The 18,300-nt window shown below is 44.0% G+C and overlaps 1 protein-coding gene and 1 long non-coding RNA gene across 2 annotated transcripts in view; one reads left to right on the top strand and one right to left on the bottom strand.

Moving 5' to 3' along the window:
* Positions 1-18,300, top strand: part of LOC144691340 (uncharacterized) — a 378,016-nt gene that overhangs the window by 13,183 nt on the left and 346,533 nt on the right. The gene's annotated exons all lie outside the window — the stretch shown is intronic.
* The window catches only part of glra2 (glycine receptor, alpha 2), a 224,434-nt gene that overhangs the window by 133,641 nt on the left and 72,493 nt on the right, over positions 1-18,300 (bottom strand). The gene's annotated exons all lie outside the window — the stretch shown is intronic.

The raw sequence follows: 18,300 nt of genomic DNA, 5'->3' as shown, positions 1-18,300 counted from the left end.
GGAGCTGGAGGAGACAGAGAGTGCCAATGGCGCCAGCAGTCGGAGGACTGTAAGGGGTCCAGGTACATGCTCAGTCTGTGGCTGGTGATGAGCCTCTGGAGTTGTCCGTGATGCAGCCAACTCATGAGATGCGGCCGGGTGTGCGGGACCATCTGGTGGAGATACATGAGGCTGTGCTTGGCTTGGTGTCAATGATGGAGGGGTCTACATGGACCATCGCCGACGCATTGAGCCCCATGCATGAGCGCCAAGCTTCCTCCATGGAGAGAGTGGTGACTCTCATGGAGAGGAAACTCCAGGAACAAGATCAGGGATTCTTGGGGTTGCGCTCAGACCTGCAATCCCTCACAGGGGCATTGACCTCAGGTGGTCACTGCCAGTGTAGGCTGTGGTTTGGCCACCAGGTATCCCACCTCGGTGCCCATCTATCTATGGTGAGCAGGGAGGGCCGAATGGCCGCACGTCGGTGCAGCAGCTGCCTGTCGTCTCTGCTGGCACCTCTCAGGGCATGATCCGGATGAGGGCGGCAGCTCCTCCCTCCCTCTGCCAGTGACCGCGGCACCCAGTGACGCTGCGATGACTGGGGAGATGCCAGCTGTGGCACTGGCAGCTCCCTCCCAGGCGGGGCCAGCACAGGCTCCACGGGCCAGAGCACGACTGCCAAGGTCATCGAGGCCAACAGGACAGCAGAGTCAGCAGCTGTCTCAGATACCACTCCCAGCGAGGGGGCAGCACCAAGACGTAGCACCCGGAAACGTAAAATGATAGCACCTTAGGCAGACCCCAGGTTCATCACTGGTGGTTTTTGTTGGCCCCCCCCATTATGAGTTCCTTCTGATTGTGTGTGAGATGCGACACCATTTTATTTGTGGTTTTTTTGGAGACTTTTGTGAAACCATTAAATTAATGTCGTCAAACATGGCTGCGGGTGCCTCTTTTCTTGGCAGGAGGATGGATTGCTGAGATGTTATGAGTGATTTGTGTGTCATTGACATTTATTGACTGGGCCCATCGTCAATGCTCCTATCCTGACAGATTTAGCACTAAGGTCTCCAGGATGGAGCCTACAGCTCAGGCTTGTCCTGGTGGTCCATCTGTGGTGAGCTAGCTGACGGTTCATTGGATTAAAGCCTCCCGGGTGTCCCTGCCTCCCTGGAGTATACCCGGGTCAGCGTCTACCCCCTCAGCATTTCCCTGTGCCTGCTCATCCTCGGACTCACTGCTGGATTCATCGTGTGCAGCCGCAGCCACTGCGTCGACATCTTCATCGTCCACAGCGTCCCCCCCTTTCCAGCGCAAGATTGTGCAGAGCGCAGCATGCAACCACTATCACAGAGACACGATCTGGGGGGTACTGGAGTGCGCCCCCTGAGCAGTCCAGGCATCGGAAGCACATCTTGAGAAGACCGATGGTTCTCTCCACCACAGCCCTTGTGGAGCCCTGGCTCCTATTGTACCGCTGCTCAGCTTCTGTTCTTGGATGGCGGAGAGGCATCATGAGCCACCTTCTGAGGGGATAGCCCTTGTCACCCAGCAGCCAACCATCCAGCTGGGTTGGAGCACTGAAGAGCCTCAGCACCTGGGAGTGTCTGAGGATGTAGGCGTCGTGGGAGCTGCCTGGGTACCTTGCACAGACTTGTTGAATCAGCATCTTGTGATCACACACTATCTGCACGTTCATGGAGTGGAAGCCCTTCCTGTTGAAGAAGGCACCGGGCTCACCTGCTGGTACCTTGATAGCCACATGTGTACAGTCTATAGCACCCTGGACACGGGGGAAGCCAGCAATGGCCGTGAAGCCTCTGGCTCGTTGTATCTGGCTTGCCTGGTCCCAGCAGAAGTGGGTGAAGTTCAATGCACGTCTGAACAGAGCGTCTGTAACCTGCTTGACACAAGTGTGTACAGCTGATTGGGAGACACCGCAAAGATCACCCACTGAGCCCTGGAAGGAGCCAGAGGCATAGAAGTTGAGGGCAGTTGTGACCTTTAGAGACACGGGTATGGGGTGTCCACCCACACAGTTAGCAGAGATCTCAGGGCAAATCATCTGACAGATATAGTTGACTGTCCCCCTTGACAGTCGGAGCCTCCTTCAGCACTACACCTCAGTCATATTGAGGTAGTTGCTTCGCCACCTGTATACCCTGGCAGCAGGATAGTGGCATTTTCTGCGGCCCCTTCCATCTTGGACAACCTCTTGGCCCTGTGCCCCTTGTGCCTGCGCCTGTCCTCCTGAAGGTGTGTCCCCTGGAGGCTGAATGTACACTCCTGGCCTCCTCCCCCTTCTAGCCCTCCCTTCCTCCTCAGATGAGGTGTCTCCAGTGGAGAGATCACCTCCCATTCCCAAGGCTCAGGGAGGATTCCTGAAACCAACAGGCCCCAAAACAAATGCTCAACCCAAAGTGCTGACCTGAAGGTTATGAGTCCAGTCCAAGCAGCTACTATGCATGTGGAACTTTTCCACCTCACACAGGCAAGTTTCACTAACTTTGGAACACTAACTTTTAAATCTGTAGAATCATGAGCCCACTGAGCCCTCTTCTCCCGCCCTTGGGTGAGCTTCATGCCACTTTCAAAAACAGTTCCTCTGACATGTCCTCCTTCTTCCTTAACCAGGAAGTGGGGTGTGAGGAGCTGTAGTCGAGGTAGCTGTGGGAGTCGGTAGGCTTGTAATGGATATTGGTGGACAGTCTATCACCAGAAATTGAGACAGAGAGGTCAAGGAAGGGAAGGGAAGTGTCAGAGATGGACCATGTGTTATTGATGGAGGGGTGGAAATTGGAAGCAAAATTAATCAATTTTTCCAGGTCCGGACGAGAGCATGAAGCAGCACCGAAGTAATCATCGATGTACCGGAGAAAGAGTTGTGGGAGGGGGCCGGAGTAGGACTGGAACAAGGAATGTTCCACATACCCCATAAAGAGACAGGCATAGCTGGGGCCCATTGGGTACCCATATCCACACCTTTTATTTGGAGGAAGTGAGAGGAGTTTAAGGAGAAATTGTTCAGTGTGAGAACAAGTTCAGCCAGACGGAGGAGAGTAGTGGTGGATGGTGATTGTTCGGGCCTCTGTTCGAGGAAGAAGCGGAGAGCCATCAGACCATCCCGGTGGGGATGGAGGTATAGAGGGATTGGACGTCCATGGTGAAGAGGAAGCGGTTGGGGCCAGGGAACTGGAAATTGTTGATATGATGTAGGGTGTCAGAGGAATCGCGGATGGAGGTGGGAAGGGACTGGACAAGGGGATAGAGAATGGAGTCAAGAGAGCAAGAAATGAGTCCCGTAGGGCAGGAACAGGCTGACACAATCGGTCTGCCGGGACAGTCCTGTTTGTGGATTTTGGGTAGGAGGTAGAAGCGGGCCGTCCGAGGTTGGGAGACTATCAGGTTGGAAGCTGTGGAAGGAAGATCTCCAGAGGAGATGAGGTCAGTAACAGTCCTGGAAACAATGGCTTGATGTTCAGTGGTGGGGTCATGATCCCACATGTCCGTCCTTGGCCGGCTGCATTGTTCCAGTGAAGCTCAACGCAAACTGGAGGAACAGCGCCTCATCTTCCGACTAGGCACTTTACAGCCTTCCGGACTGAATATTGAGTTCAACAATTTTAGATCATGAACTCTCTCCCCCATCCCCATCCCCTTTCCGATCCCCCCCTCTTTTTTCCAATAATTTATATAGATTTTTCTTTTCCCACCTATTTCCATTATTTTTAAATGTATTTCCATCCATTGTTTTATCTCTACCTTTTAGCCTTTTTCGATTCCTTCACCCCACCTCACCCCCACTAGGGCTATCTGTACCTTGCTCGTCCTGCTTTCTACCCTTAATTAGCACATTCCTTAGATAATATCACCACCTTCAACACCTCTTTGTCCGTGACATCTTTTGGTTATCTCCACCTATCACTGGCCCTCTGTCCAGCTCTACCTGTCCCACCCCCCCTTAAACCAGCTTATATTTCACCTCTCTTCTATTTTTACTTAGTTCTGTTGAAGGGTCATTCGGACTCAAAACGTTAACTGTGTTCCTCTCCGCAGATGCTGTCAGACCTGCTGAGTTTTTCCAGGTATTTTTGTTTTTGTTTTGCCCATTAATTAATGGTGGGCGCGCATTGGACATTGTCGCGCGCCAACCCAGTGAAATATCACGATGGCACGCGGTGACATCGGGACACGTGCCCGACGTCACCGCGAGTCATTTTATGTGTCGGCATGTGGGTCCCACCTCCGCACGCCAACGGCAAACTTCTGCCCTAAGTTATTATTTTGCGCAGTGTGATTGTTGTATTCTTAACTTAGTTTGTGAAAGGGTTGAGAACATTAAATGTTTTAATAAGAAATAACTTAACTCTATGAATTAGAAGGTAGACTCAGCAGGTGCACTCGAGACAGGGCAAACAAGCTACTAGAACAAAGGGCAAGGCCGGGAAGTGGGTGTTGAAAGCAGGATGTGGCCAGACTGCACAATCAGTGAGATGTGGAAGATCATGCATATGTGAGTACAAGGCCTGGTAAATATAAAAACAGAAAATAAGTAACTAAGGCCGGAGACATCTACTGAACACATGATTATAAGTTGATAAGAATAGAATTGTGTAGCCACAAGGCTACGTGGTTAAATGTGTATATAAGGAAGGAATTTTGTACTTGCTAACAGAGTACTGTCTTAGACTGCCTAAAGGGGGACTCTCCCTGCCTACGCTTGAATATATGATTGATGCCTATTCCCGACACTCCTGGTGTTTATTGAGTAGCACCATAATGGTTTGCAAGATGCTGAATATGCCAAAAGCTAGATGGACAGATAAAAATTATCTAGATAAACCCAACTTGTTTCTGCTGGGGTCAATGTTTCATATGAACATCATGATCTGACTTTTATTTAATGGTGGTATGAGATGTAACTTATGGTTAATTGCTATGCAAATTTGACTGTTTATTAATGACAGTAGGATATCTGACAGTGAAAGATCTAAATGTTAGTTAATAGCAACATGAAATTTGAGTTCAACAATTTTAGATCATGAACTCTCTCCTCCATCCCGACCCCCTTTCCAATCCCCCCTTGTGAGATCTGATAGTCAATGGTTGTGAGAGATTTGGCTGGTAACTCTTGTAGAGTTAAAACAATTAACTAAATTAACAATAACAAGGGAGAAATCAAGCACAGCCCCTAATTCAAGTCAACTGTAAAACCAAGGACAAAGTTTAAAGGAAACTTACAAACATTAAACCAAAATGTGATTAAAGGGGTCAACAAAACACCCCAGTCCCCGCGGTGCCCACCGGGCACGGAAGGCCTCGATGGTGCCGGCAGACACCACGTGCTCCCTCTCCAGGGACACCCGGCCGCGAACGTAGCCGCAGAAGAGGGACAAACAATTGGGCGGGACTCCCCCCTCGATCGCCCGCTGCCTGGACCTGTTAATGGCCAACCTGGCCAGGCCCAGGAGCAGGTTCACGAGGAGGTCCTCCTCCTTCCCGACCCCCTTCCGCACCGGGTGTCCGTAGATCAGGAGCGTGGGGCTGAAGTGCAAACAAAATAGTAACAAAAGGTTTTTTAAATAACTAAAAAGGGAGTGCAGCCTACAACACCCTATGTAAACATGGTCCACGGACTCCACAATACCACAAAAAAGGCAGGTGTCTTGGGAGTCCGTGAACCTACACATTTTATGATTATAGGGGACTGCTGCATGCAACACCCTCCAACCCAGGTCCCCGATAGAAAGAGGGAGGAAAGATTTGGCTGGTAACTGTTTCGAGTACATTCACAGTTCTTGACTTTTTTTTTTGTTCAAAGTCCTGAAGTGGGACATGAACCCACAACCTTCTGACTCAAAGGTGAGGGTGCTATGAACTGAGCCACAGCTGACACCTCAGTTGATTGTTAATTAATGGTATTATGGGATCTGATAGTTATGACAGTGTAAGATTTGGCTGGTAGTTAGTAACAGTAGTGACATTTGATTGTCAATTAATGGCAGTGTGAGATCTAAATGCCAGTTGAGAACAGTATGTGATTTGACTGTCCTTTTATCACATTTTGAGAAATGACTGTTCACTATTGATACTCTGTCCATACTTCCTATAGAGGGCCTGTTGGCGTTAATGTTATTTGCCTGTTATAGGAGCGTATAAGTTCCTACTGGGAACTGATTGGCAGAATTAAATATAAGTAATCACACCTCAAGGAGAGGCAAGGAACTTATTGAACAGCTGCTGGGAGACCTGAAATCAGTGAAGCTCTTAAATTGGTAAATAGAGGGGATTGAGCAATTGAGGTAATCACATCTTCAAAGAGAGTTTTTTGATCAATGGACTCTGCCTGAAATAGCCAGTGTACTTAATACAGTGTAGCCTTCGTAATTGACTTCTATGGTGAAGGAAAATGGTTAGCATTTATGGCCTGGTATAGACAATTGCCTGTCAGAGGTCTGGGCAGTATAAGTGGTGGTGTCTGTAAAGGTTAGACCGTCCAATATTATGGTATGGTAATTGATCGTTATTGAGAGAACTGACTAGTAGTTAATGACTTAGTGTGATTTTACTGTTTGCTTATGACAGTGATTTGGCTATTAATGATTTTTGATTGACATAATGAGAAAATGTCATTTAGCTGTCTATTTGTGAAATGTTGAGGTCAGCGTGTCATGGCTGCATGATGTTGGGGCTTTCACATTTAGCTGCACAGTGCCAAGTGGCTTCCTAACCCTCCAGTATGGTGGTCAGGAAGTTCATGTTCATTGTGAGTCATGCATTTACACACTGTGCAAAACAATGGTCTTGTGCCCCCTCCCTCTGCAAGAGTGGTTTGACTTGAGATAGTTGGTGTCAGGTTTACCTGCAGCCTAGCAGAGGATCCAAAAGCGTGCAACACCAAATTTCTACGTCTTGATATTTTATTAGCGTTGGTGTGAGATTTTGATATCAGCCTCCTAAAAAAAATGCGAGGTTAGTAGATCAGTAAATAATACTATGAGGCTCAATGGCCTGTTTTTAGTAGGATGATAGTCACTAGTTAGCAATGAAACGTCTGCCTGTCACCGGATGTCCTTGTTCTGCAAGCATGAAGTTAAACATACTTGGCACTGCAGAGAGTGAAAACAGACCACTAGACGACCTATTAATTTCTCAGTTGAGGATGGAGCATTAAGTCTGTGTTGTAGTTACAAATGGTAACTCAAATCATCCCAGGATACAAGTTTGGAGGAGGTTCAATACTACCTTTCAAGCATGAAATCTTGTTCAGGGAGGATGGCTAGGAAAGGAAAAGAAAGTAAAACAATTACTTTCTTCCAAAACATTCTTAAACGGTTCTAATTGAAGACTGCATTTTGAAATTATATTTCAAATATTTTTAAATTTATTCATATTTTTGTTAAGTGATATTTCAGAACCATTAGTTTACACTCTTTGATCATAGAATATGTACATATGAAATGCCAGGAAGTCAGTATTCTATGCCTGCAGTAATGTTGGTGCTGTAATTATCGGTACTAAGTTGGTAACAACAGGAGTAGGTCATTCATGGCCATGAAAACTGCTCCATCATTTATTAATCATGGAAGTCTTATCTTATATTTCTAGCCTTTCATCTTATCCTTTGATGCCCTAATTTCCTCAACTCAGTTGATTTGATAGTACCAGCCAAGTTCAAATTCTAAGATAATGCCTCCTTTCTCTGGCTCCCCAGGGTTCCAATGCCAGAAAGTAGCATGTTCTTTATATACTTCCAATTATCTACAAACCATTTAATCGGTTTCCCCCTAACCTCCTTATCTCTAAGGGATATAACTCAAGTTTACGCAGTCTCTCATAATAGGCAAGCCCTTTTAGTCTGGTAAGTATCACTGAGTTTCCTACAAAGCCAGTTTTCTTCCTAGAGTGGGTGCCCATAACAGCTCTGGTAGAGTTTATCTTCTTTTCTATACCTGTTGTGCTGAAGTGTAGCAAAGACCTATTCAATCATTCTTTGCACCAGAAGGCAGGTTTTCAGTGGCATTGGCCCATATTTTGCAGTTGTAGCGTCAGTGAAACAGTCAATGTTCGGCGTCATTAATTTGTGAAACTAACAGCAACCCCTGGCGTCCACACATGCAGCGAAACCCAGGAATCCAGAAGTCGCTGTCAGTGATTCCTTGTTCCTCCACAGCATGTGCTGTTGAAGTCCCCACAGCAAGCAATCCTTAGAAATCACTGAACTGATAAGAACTTCCCCTTTTACACTGCAATATTGCTGTTAAAAACCTCTGGATAATTTACAATTTTTGAATGAGTTGTTCCTGGGTTTGTAATGCCATATCAAGCCCTAACTACTGCTGAATGACCTCTCCGTTGCTGGAAAACTAATTTTAAATGTGTGTAAATTCAAATTTTTCTATCATGATAAAAAAATCCATTGTGTTTCAAAATAATAAAAATTACTTTTTCAAAAGTTTATGACATTTCAGCTTCTGATACGTATGTCCCATTCATTTATTTACTATCCTGTAAAGTTTAAGTTTTTAAAAAGTGATGGTTAATCAGTGCATTTTGTTTCCTGCTTTACTGTCTGTGAGAAATCTTCAATATGATTGGCTGCTTACAGAACTTGATGACATCATATTGCTGAATGCCTGGAAACCCCCTTGACTTGGTGCCAGATCCAAATTAACATCAGGAATGGTGAAAAGCACCACCATAGATCGCTAACAGCCTGATTTTAACTCATTCAAAACCCACCCACATTCACAGTATTAAAATTGGGCCCTAGATCTTAGCGGGAGGCTTTCTTCGAGGTCAATGGCGGGTGCCAGTTGCAAAATCTAGGCCTGTGTACCCAGACGCCAGTTTGACAGGCCAATAAAGCCAAGAGAACAGTCAGCTGGAGTTCATTACATTAGCTACTCTCGCCTCTTGGGTTTAATAAATGCTGAAAAAATAATGAATTTGTGGAACAATGTATTGCAGTCCAACTACAAACAGTGAAACCAGCTGATCGCCGCCATGTTGTGGTATCGGCTGGTCACTTTGACCCCTCCCCCGGACTTTGTCGCAAAAATCCAGAGAATGTTAGTCGACTTCTTCTGGGACAAAAGATTGCACTGGGTCGCTGCTGAGGTTCTGAGTCTCCCGCTTAGGGAGGGCAGTCAGGCGCTAGTGTGCCTACGCACACAGGTGGCGACTTTCCGTCTTCAGACCCTGCAGCGATACATTTACGTCGAGCCTCCTCCGAGATGGTGTGCCCTGGCGACGTATTTCTTCCGCCAGGTGCACGGCCTGAATTATGACGTGCAGCTCCTGTTTATAGAGCAGGGGGGCCTCGGTGGCTCCTTACAGGCATTGCCCGTCTTTTACCAGGACCTGATCAAAGTCTGGAACGTGGTCGCCTCGCGACGCAGCTCTCCCCCGTCAGGAGTAGCGGCTATCATCAGAGAGCCGCTGCTCAGGAATCCGCCCCTCCGTCCTTTTCAGTGGCTGGCGGAGAGGAGGGCTGTGGCTGCCGGGGTGACCAGAATTGGGGACGTGCTGGGTGGTGGAGGACTGGGCTGGATGCTCCCACAGGAGTTGGCGCGTTGCGCGTCAGTGAGTGTCCAGATTGCAGCCGATGCCATCCAAGACCTAAGGACGGTCATGCTCGGAACCGATGTCATTTTAGGTCTCGAGGTGGCCCAGGTGCGCGGTGGTCTTCCGGCTGAACGTTCCCCTGTTCGGACGGAATTCCACATTGGCCCCAAGCCCCGAACCCTCCCTCGGGTGCCAGGGCCCCGCAATAATATGAGCCACCTCGGGGACATGCCCTCCATGCCATGTGGCACGGAGCGGAGGAGTTTCCTGTACGGACTGCTGCTGCACACCTTTAATTTTCTCGCCCTCATCCGCCACCTGGACACGCCCTGGCGTGCCTTGTTGCCGTCCGGCGGCGGAGGCCCCCGATGGGAGGCCCTCTACAGAGGTGTCCTCCCGCTTTCTGTCGGGGACCTGGGTTGGAGGGTGTTGCATGCAGCAGTCCCCTACAATAGGAGGATGTTTAGGTTCACGGACTCCCAAGACACCTGCTCTTTTTGCGGTCTTGTGGAGTCCGTGGACCATGCATATATAGGGTGTCTTAGGCTGCACTCCCTTTTCAGTTATTTGAAGAACCTTCTGTTATTGTTTTGTTTGCACTTCAGTCCCACGCTCCTGATCTACGGACACCCGGTGCGGAAGGGGGTCGGGAAGGAGGAGGACCTCCTCGTGAACCTGCTCCTGGGCCTGGCCAGGTTGGCCATTAACAGGTTCAGGCAGCGGGCGATCGAGGGGGGAGTCCCGCCCGATTGTTTGTCCCTCTTCCGCGGCTACGTTCGCGGCCGGGTGTCCCTGGAGAGGGAGCATGCGGTGTCTGCCGGCACCATCGAGGCCTTCCGTGCCCGGTGGGCACCGCGGGGACTGGGGTGTTTTGTTGACCCATTTAATCACATTTTGGTTTAATGTTTATAAGGTTCCTTTAAAGTTTCTCCTTGATTTTACAGCTGACCTGACTTAGGGGCTGTGCTTGATTTATCCCTTATTGTGTTAATTTAGTTTATTGTTTTAACTCTGAAAGAGTTACAAACAGTGAACTTTGTGATACAAATTTTCAGCACTCTATGTATTAACATGGTCCCTGTGTCTCACAGGAGATTAGAAACTTCAAGGGACCACTGAAAAGTACTACGTCCAACTGCTGAAACATGAGCATAGCTCATAGATTCACTGGACTTCACCGGAATTTCTTTTGGATGCCAAGATAATGTTTCTGCTTTGCTCCACTACATTAATGGACATTTTAAATTCTTTAACATAAACTACTTCTGGTAGCTAGCAGTTAAAACTACTTGTACAAATTGCATCTTAACAATTGCAAAAATAAAAGCACAGCGAGTGGTTACTCATCACTGTTGATTGTCAATGTAATCATAGTAACAATGATTGTAAGCTTCTTGATACAGTCACTTTTTTCTGTAAAAACGTTTGTGAAAAGCCACGAGGTTGGAACCTCCTGGCCAGGGTTTCTTCACTTGTCTGATCGCCATCTCATGATGCCCCAACTTCCAACTTAGTCAACTTTAATGGGCAGGAAAATCAGGAGCTGGCAAGCATAGAAGCAGAAAAACCCCAAATCACCATTTATTAAAAGGAAAACTTGAGTTACCATTTGTAGGTAATATGAATAGTGTGCCTCAATGTCCGAATTTTGCCATATCCAACTTAAAAAAATGAAATAGGGCTATTGTAGAGATATGTAGATATTTCTGCATGCATAACTTCAAAGAGCAGGGCAATATAATCAGTAGTGTTGGAATAACTATGGAATCACTTCAGTATGTTTTATTATCCCTGTCATGTAAATAATGATATGCTATGGTTTAGCAATAAATGGGATAACAAATAGTTTAATGGAAACTTTAACTTGCTACTCTTTTTACTCATATTGGATTGCATTTTCCAATAAATAATTTGGATGTACACAAGAGGAACATGACTCTTAAACAATTCTAGACAGATCTATTGGCAAAATCAAGATCCACACCATAAAACCATGTAGCACAATTCAGGCCACACGGCCTATTGTACATTGCTGAATCTTGTACCTGATCTTTCTCCATAGCCTTTTGAGCATCACAAAAGCATATTAATTGACAAAGCTCATAGCAAAAATTCATCTTTTTCTTACTGTCTGGTTACTTAATATTGTTCATCTGGAGATATTTTAGTTTGCTGGAACAAGATGGTGAACATAATCACTAATGACAATTACCGCACTAGTTTTCTATTAGCTCCCTGCTATTCCTTTTAGGATTCGTTTTGAAATACTGAAGTTTATTGTATAAACTACATGGAACTTCAGATAGGCAGTTTGGTTTGCTGGTGATAATTATTTTGGAACAGCAGATGAATTTTTAGTCATTAACCAATTCTTTATTGTTATTGTTCCTTGCCTCTGTGCTTCCCAAATCAGTTATTCATCATGACTAAAAATAACCTAATTTCCTTAAGATAAGGGTTTAGTAGGGTCAGAGAGCAGAGATTTATAAACTATGGACCATGCTTGACCAATTTAGTTAAATTCTTCAAATGAATAACTAAGTGTAGAGACAAATGGCATGCAATGGGTTGTCAGACATCTTTGAACATTTAAAATGCACTTGATAAAGTACCATATAAGAGATGTCTTACTAAACCCAAAGACATAGAGCAAACAATATCAAAATATTTTTCTTTTTGATGCCAGATTAAATGAGAACAAGAAACTGCAAAGAACATTGCATTCGACAACAGGAGGATATGGACATGATAGAGAAGTGAGCAAAAATGGAACAATGCAGTTCAATGTAGATAACTGTGAAGTAACCCAGTCTGAAGAAAATGACAGAATTGAAATATATCTCAAATGATAAAATTGTTAATGGAGTGAAAGAACAATGGGATTTAAGGGTGCAGATAGGCAAACTTTTAAAAACAGAAATGCAGATAGAAACTATAAAAGATCAAATAGACACTGAATCATATGTAGGGGAGCACTAAAAACAAAAATATCTCTATAGGACAGTGGTTAGACCACATTTGGAACTCTCTGCACAGTCTGGGCATCCCAGTGTAGAATCACAAAATGATGCAGCACAGAGGGAGACCACTTGGCCCATTGTGCTTGTGTTCGCTTGTTGAAAGAGCTATCCAATTGTTGCCATTCCCCAGCTCTGTCCCCATAGCCCTGTAATTTGTCTTTTTTCTTTTGAGGGTTACTACTGAACCTTCTTCCAGTACCTTTACAAGAAATGTATTTGAGATCACAATAACACACTGCATTAAAAAAAATCATGTTGCCTCTAGTTGTTGTGCCTAATATTTCCCCTGGTTAGAACCATAGAAAGTTTACGGCACAGAAAGAGGCCACTTTGTGTCTGCACCGGCCAAAAAATGAGCCACACAGCTTAATCCCACTTTCCAGCATTTGGTCCATTGCCCTGCAGGTTATGGCAGCTTAGGTGCATACTGACCCTCCTGTCACTGGAAAGAATTTCTCCAAATTTACTGTATCAAAACCCTTCCTAATTTTGATTACCACATCCCTTAATCTTCTCTGTTCTAAGGAGAACAATCCCAGCTTCTCCTGTCTCTCCAAATAACTGCAGGCAACGTATGTAGTGACTGGCGACACAAGCTGTGGCCAGAAAATTGATGTAAGTCTGCATTGTGCGGGTAGCTGTTGTTCACCAAATATACCCTGCACTGAAACATGCTCTACTTTCCCCAATACAAGGCCTGGAACTAAATCCCCAAGACTTCTTTATTCCTCATCTGCAGGAAGCACACTGATCATGAAAGTTCTCTTGTACCTGTTTCAAGAATTCCTCCGTCTCTCTACCCATGACAGTTACTATCCAGGTTCATAATAGGGATACTTGAAGTCCATTATTATCACCTCTCTCTAATTCCTGTATCTTTCTGTAATTTGCTTGCAAATTTGCTCCACTACCTCCTTTCCACAGGGTGGTGGTCTATAGTATACACCCAGTAGTGTGATAGCTCCTCTATTGTTCTTGGTTCTAAACAAATAGATTGTCTTTGACCCTTAAACTGCATCATCCTTTCCAGAGCTGCAATAATTTCTTTGATCAATACTGCCAAAACCCCTCCTTTTATTTCCTCTTGATGTTTTCGTGAATATCCATGATAAAAAGTAATTAAAACCCTAGAAAAAGAAACATTATTTATTTGGTTCAGGCTGATATCAGAGAAGCGAGGCTATATTACAGGCATCATGAAACAACTAGGGCTTGATTCACAGGAACAATGAAGATTATGGGGGCATCTAATGGAAGTGTTCACCATTTTGAAAGGGTTAGAGAGACTAAATAGTGGAGGATTATTTCCAATTCATTGATGCATCAGGAACAAAGAGACAAAGAAATCGGGGTTTGTATTGGAAGCATAATGGCAGAGGTTTGAAGATGTATTTTCACACAAAGGTCTAGCAGAAATTGAAATGCATTGCCACAAGTGCCTATTGAAGATGTCAGTGGCAGCACTGAAAAGAAAATTAGATGAATATTTGAAAAAAGAAAATTTTATAAAGTAGACAAATAGGATTATCATAGATGGTTCCAGTGGCAGAATTAGGATGAGTACAGCCATGATGCACCGAATGGCCTCTTCGGCCCTGATGCTCCCATGACTTTGTATATATTTAATTATGTTCATAAAAACTACTCTTGACACTGGCTTTAGGTGCTTTTTGTTTCCTGGTCTGCTGCCTGTGAGAATATTTTAAAGTGACTGTTTACCCCGCTTGTTGACATCACTGCTGCTGCAGGCCTGGAGATCTCCTTGACTTAGTGGCAAATTTAACCTGCTGTTGGGAAAAGGGAAATTCACACCACAGAGTTCACTGGATCTTTGTGGGCGACTATTTTCGAGGGCAATATTGCTTTGCTGCTGACCTTAAAATCTGTTCCATTATCTGGATTTGGGCTCCATTGAAATTCCACCAAGTGCCAAAAGTGTGCCCTACAGCAGTTCACAGATTGTAAGCAGGCACAATGCATAATCCACCCATTTAGACCTGAAAATTGCAATTGAGCTGCCCTGACCACAGTAGGACCCTGATTCGCACTTTTTCAAGCTGCCTTATGCACAAAACAAGTGGGCATAGTGCTCATCCATTATAGAGCTGACATTAGTGTGGATGACTTAATTCATGTGTTTGCCTTAGACGGTATTGGTGTGGGTTATTTTGACCACAGAGTTATAACATCGTTATCCTATTGTGCATATTCTTTGAAAGAGCTGTTCGCTTAACCTCACTCTTTTTTCCCCGTAACACTTAATTTCTTTGACCTTCAAGTATTCATCCAAAACCCTCTTAAAAAGTTACTAGTGAATCGGCATCTGCCACACTTTCATGAAGTGCATTCCATTTTTAACAACTCGCTGCATTTAAAAAACTCATCTCCCTCCAATTCTTTTGTCAATTACCTTAAATCTGTGTCCTTTGGTTACTGACCCACATGCAATGGAAACGGTAGCTCCTTGTTTAAACCCCTCTCATGACATTGAAATGGATTAATGACACTGCCTGGCTGCCTCTAATGGCGTAAGTGTGAATCATTTACACTATGTGACTGTCTCTTGTCATTAGAAGCAGCCATGTTGCTTAAAGAGTCATAAGGGTTAAAATTGTCAAATAGTCTGATCACATTAGTGAGGTAAAATGACAACGTTTGAACTTCTCATTCATCTGGGATATTTAATAACCTGCTTTTATATTTAATTAAAAAGGAGTGGATGAAAATTTACTTTCCGGATTTAAGATATTTTTTTTTTTTGCAATCACGTTTTACAACAAATATTCATGTTGGCACATATAATGGGACTGGACTTCTCAATTTCACCATTCTGCAATAATGCACTGTAACTGCCCATTGAAAACCAACCACATTAGAAAATGACATGCAGCAAGTAAAAGCATCACGAAAACAATAACTTCAACCCAATTAGTTTTTGACGGCCATCAAGTTAAATATTGCAGCCTCTGTGCACGAGGCTTTCAATGGATGAATTGTTCAAGTGTTTTCGAAAGCAGTTAGCGCGCAGCAAAAAGGTATCTGGTACATAGCTAGCATCCGTGCACAGACATCCATTGAGAGCCATCTTGTAATTTAAGGGTTAAGGCAGAGTTTCCCAGGTACCACATGATCCATCCGCCATTTATGGAAGTGAACTCTGCCACAGCATTGAAAGACAAATGATTATAATTGATTTTGTCCTGGCAGTGAAGGAGTGTTCCATCAATATTCTAAGAGTGTGAAATAACTCTGCTATTATCTTCAGCCATTGCACAAATCCATAATTGCCAGCCATCCATGTTTTATGGAGACAATCAGCATTTCTGTGGCACCTTCTGCATGTCAGCATTTCCTGGAGAAAATCAGCTGTTTTTTTTATTCCCGGCAATTCTTTGGGTCTAGTCATACTGAATGCCCGAGAGAAAGTGGTAGGAACATGATGGGTCGTAGCTTGGGAGCAGGGACATTACGTGGAGAGCACTACTACCTACAAGCCAAATATCAGGGTCAATTGTTTTAAGTTCGCCGTCCCTCATCGCTGTTAACCAAAGCCAGCGTGGGATTTAAACATGCTGGGCTTGCTCATAAGCAAACAAAGCTTTTCTGACCACACAAGATGGTGTCAGGGGCTTGCAAACATATTCATTCTCCTCAGCAGCTCATTTGAGGCAGGAGTAGGTGGGAGAAACATCTGTGATTATGACAGTAACATACCATTTTAGGGCAAGAAAAATTGATTGTATAGCCTACTCCTCAATTCAAAATCAGTAAAATCATATTATCTGCTAATTTAACATATTTAAGTACTAAAGCCTCACTTTGTTGTGCTACCGCTGCACAACATTATGACAGCAGAATTCAGAGCAGGGCCTTGAGTTAGTACCTTCAATGTGCTTAACACAGGGGGCTGTTTTTGACGAGTAAAGTAAATAGTCTTCCATTAACTCAATTTCCATTAAACTGAGGCTGCCACTTTAGTGCTGTGCACTTTGTATTGCTGTGAGGCTGAAATTATTTTCTAGCAATGAACAATGTGCAGTACAACTGCTCTGTAAGACTTGAGAATTACTAGTTGATATTGTTGATATCCTTGTCTGATTCCCTGGTCAGCAGGTGAAATATTATTTATGGAGCAGAGCATTTCATTTTAAGCCTAATGCCAAAAATAAATTGTTTTATCAGCAAATTTAAAATCTGTGGAATTTTCAGGTATAGCTCTGTCTTAGCAAACGTGACCTTCTTTGGAATACATGACAATAATTATTTGACATATCAGGGTCTATTTTCCTTTGTGTGAAATTTAGGTACAAGTATTTAAGACAATCATGGTACATTCCTTTGTGTTTTACCTTTAGACTGGTATTATCTCATTTATTTTGGAATAAATGCTTAAAATTAGCACAATTAATGAAGTATGAGCTTGGTAAGTGTTTGTACATAAACTTTGGTGATTGGAAAATGCATACAGTATAAATTGTTGTTTCCCCCTAATACTAGTATTCGTGCAAGTGTCCTGATGAGTGCAAGTTGGAAAGCTTAGACCTGTCTCTTTTTTCTGGCAATACTCAAGTTCTGTACAGCTACCAAATGACTAAATGCTTACCTCAATACAGTTAATAGTTTTAGAATTTTAAAAATTCATTCTAGGGCTGTGGGCATCGTGAACAAAGCTGACAGTTATTATTCATTCCTAGTTGCCCTTGGTCAGTGATGCGACTGCCTCTTGAACCGTTGCTGTATATAAAAGTCAAGAAGCTAAGTTACAGCAACAGTTTGCTCCCCTTCTAAAACCCAGTCTCCTCAGGATTTGAGTTTACATTCCCCGAAGATTAACATATCGCTGCTTAATGCGTTGCCATGGAATCCCTAGGCCTGTGATTTTAAGGGAGGTGTTAATCTATTTAAAATAAAGCACCTCCATTAAAATATTGCACAAAAGAATTTAATTAGCAAAATTATGCTGTGTGGGAGATTAGTGTGCATACAAGTTAAGTGCTCATATATTAATCTTCAGAAAGGATGATTTCAGGGCCTCAGAAGCACGTGCACCTTTACAATAATGGGCAGAATTTCCTGAAATCTTTCACCAAAACAACAGCGTAAGCACGTGCTTATTTTTTGTGCAAAACACCAAGGATATTGGGTCCTAAATAATTGTTCCTACTCAATGCTAAATTTCTTGAATCTCAACACTGATTCTGCAAGACCTCAAATCCCTTTGCTGCTGAAAAAAGAGACATGTCTAAGCTTTTCATCTTGTGCTCTTACACCTGCAAGTGTACTAGTATTAGGGTGAAAACAACAATTCATACTGGTGACTTTTCAGTCACCATCAACGGTGCATTCTCCATGGCAATGACACTTGCCAACCAATCAGCACTCTCTTCACATACAGTATAAATTGTTGTTTCCCCCTAATACTAATATTCTTGCAAGTGTCCTGATGAGTGCAAGACAAAAAGCTTAGACATGTCTCTTTTTTCAGCAGTACTCAAGTTCTGTACAGCTACCAAATGACTAAATCCCTTTGCATTCATTAATATAGCATCCTCCCATACCCCCAACCAACCACCCCCAAAACAAAAGACCAGATTGTGTGAGTTTCCTGTAGGTATGACAGCTCAGAAGTGTATTTTCTGGAGATTTTTAAAAATTTCTCCTCAATGAGATCTATGCCGTATTTTCTGTATCTTGAGCACTTTACAGCATCAGAATAATTTTAGGAAAACTG

The sequence above is a fragment of the Cetorhinus maximus genome, chromosome 16, assembly GCF_964194155.1.
Source record: "Cetorhinus maximus chromosome 16, sCetMax3.hap1.1, whole genome shotgun sequence".
NCBI lineage: Eukaryota > Metazoa > Chordata > Chondrichthyes > Lamniformes > Cetorhinidae > Cetorhinus > Cetorhinus maximus.
The sequence above is the reverse complement of the archived record's forward strand: the minus strand, read 5'-3'. Positions and strand labels throughout refer to the sequence as shown.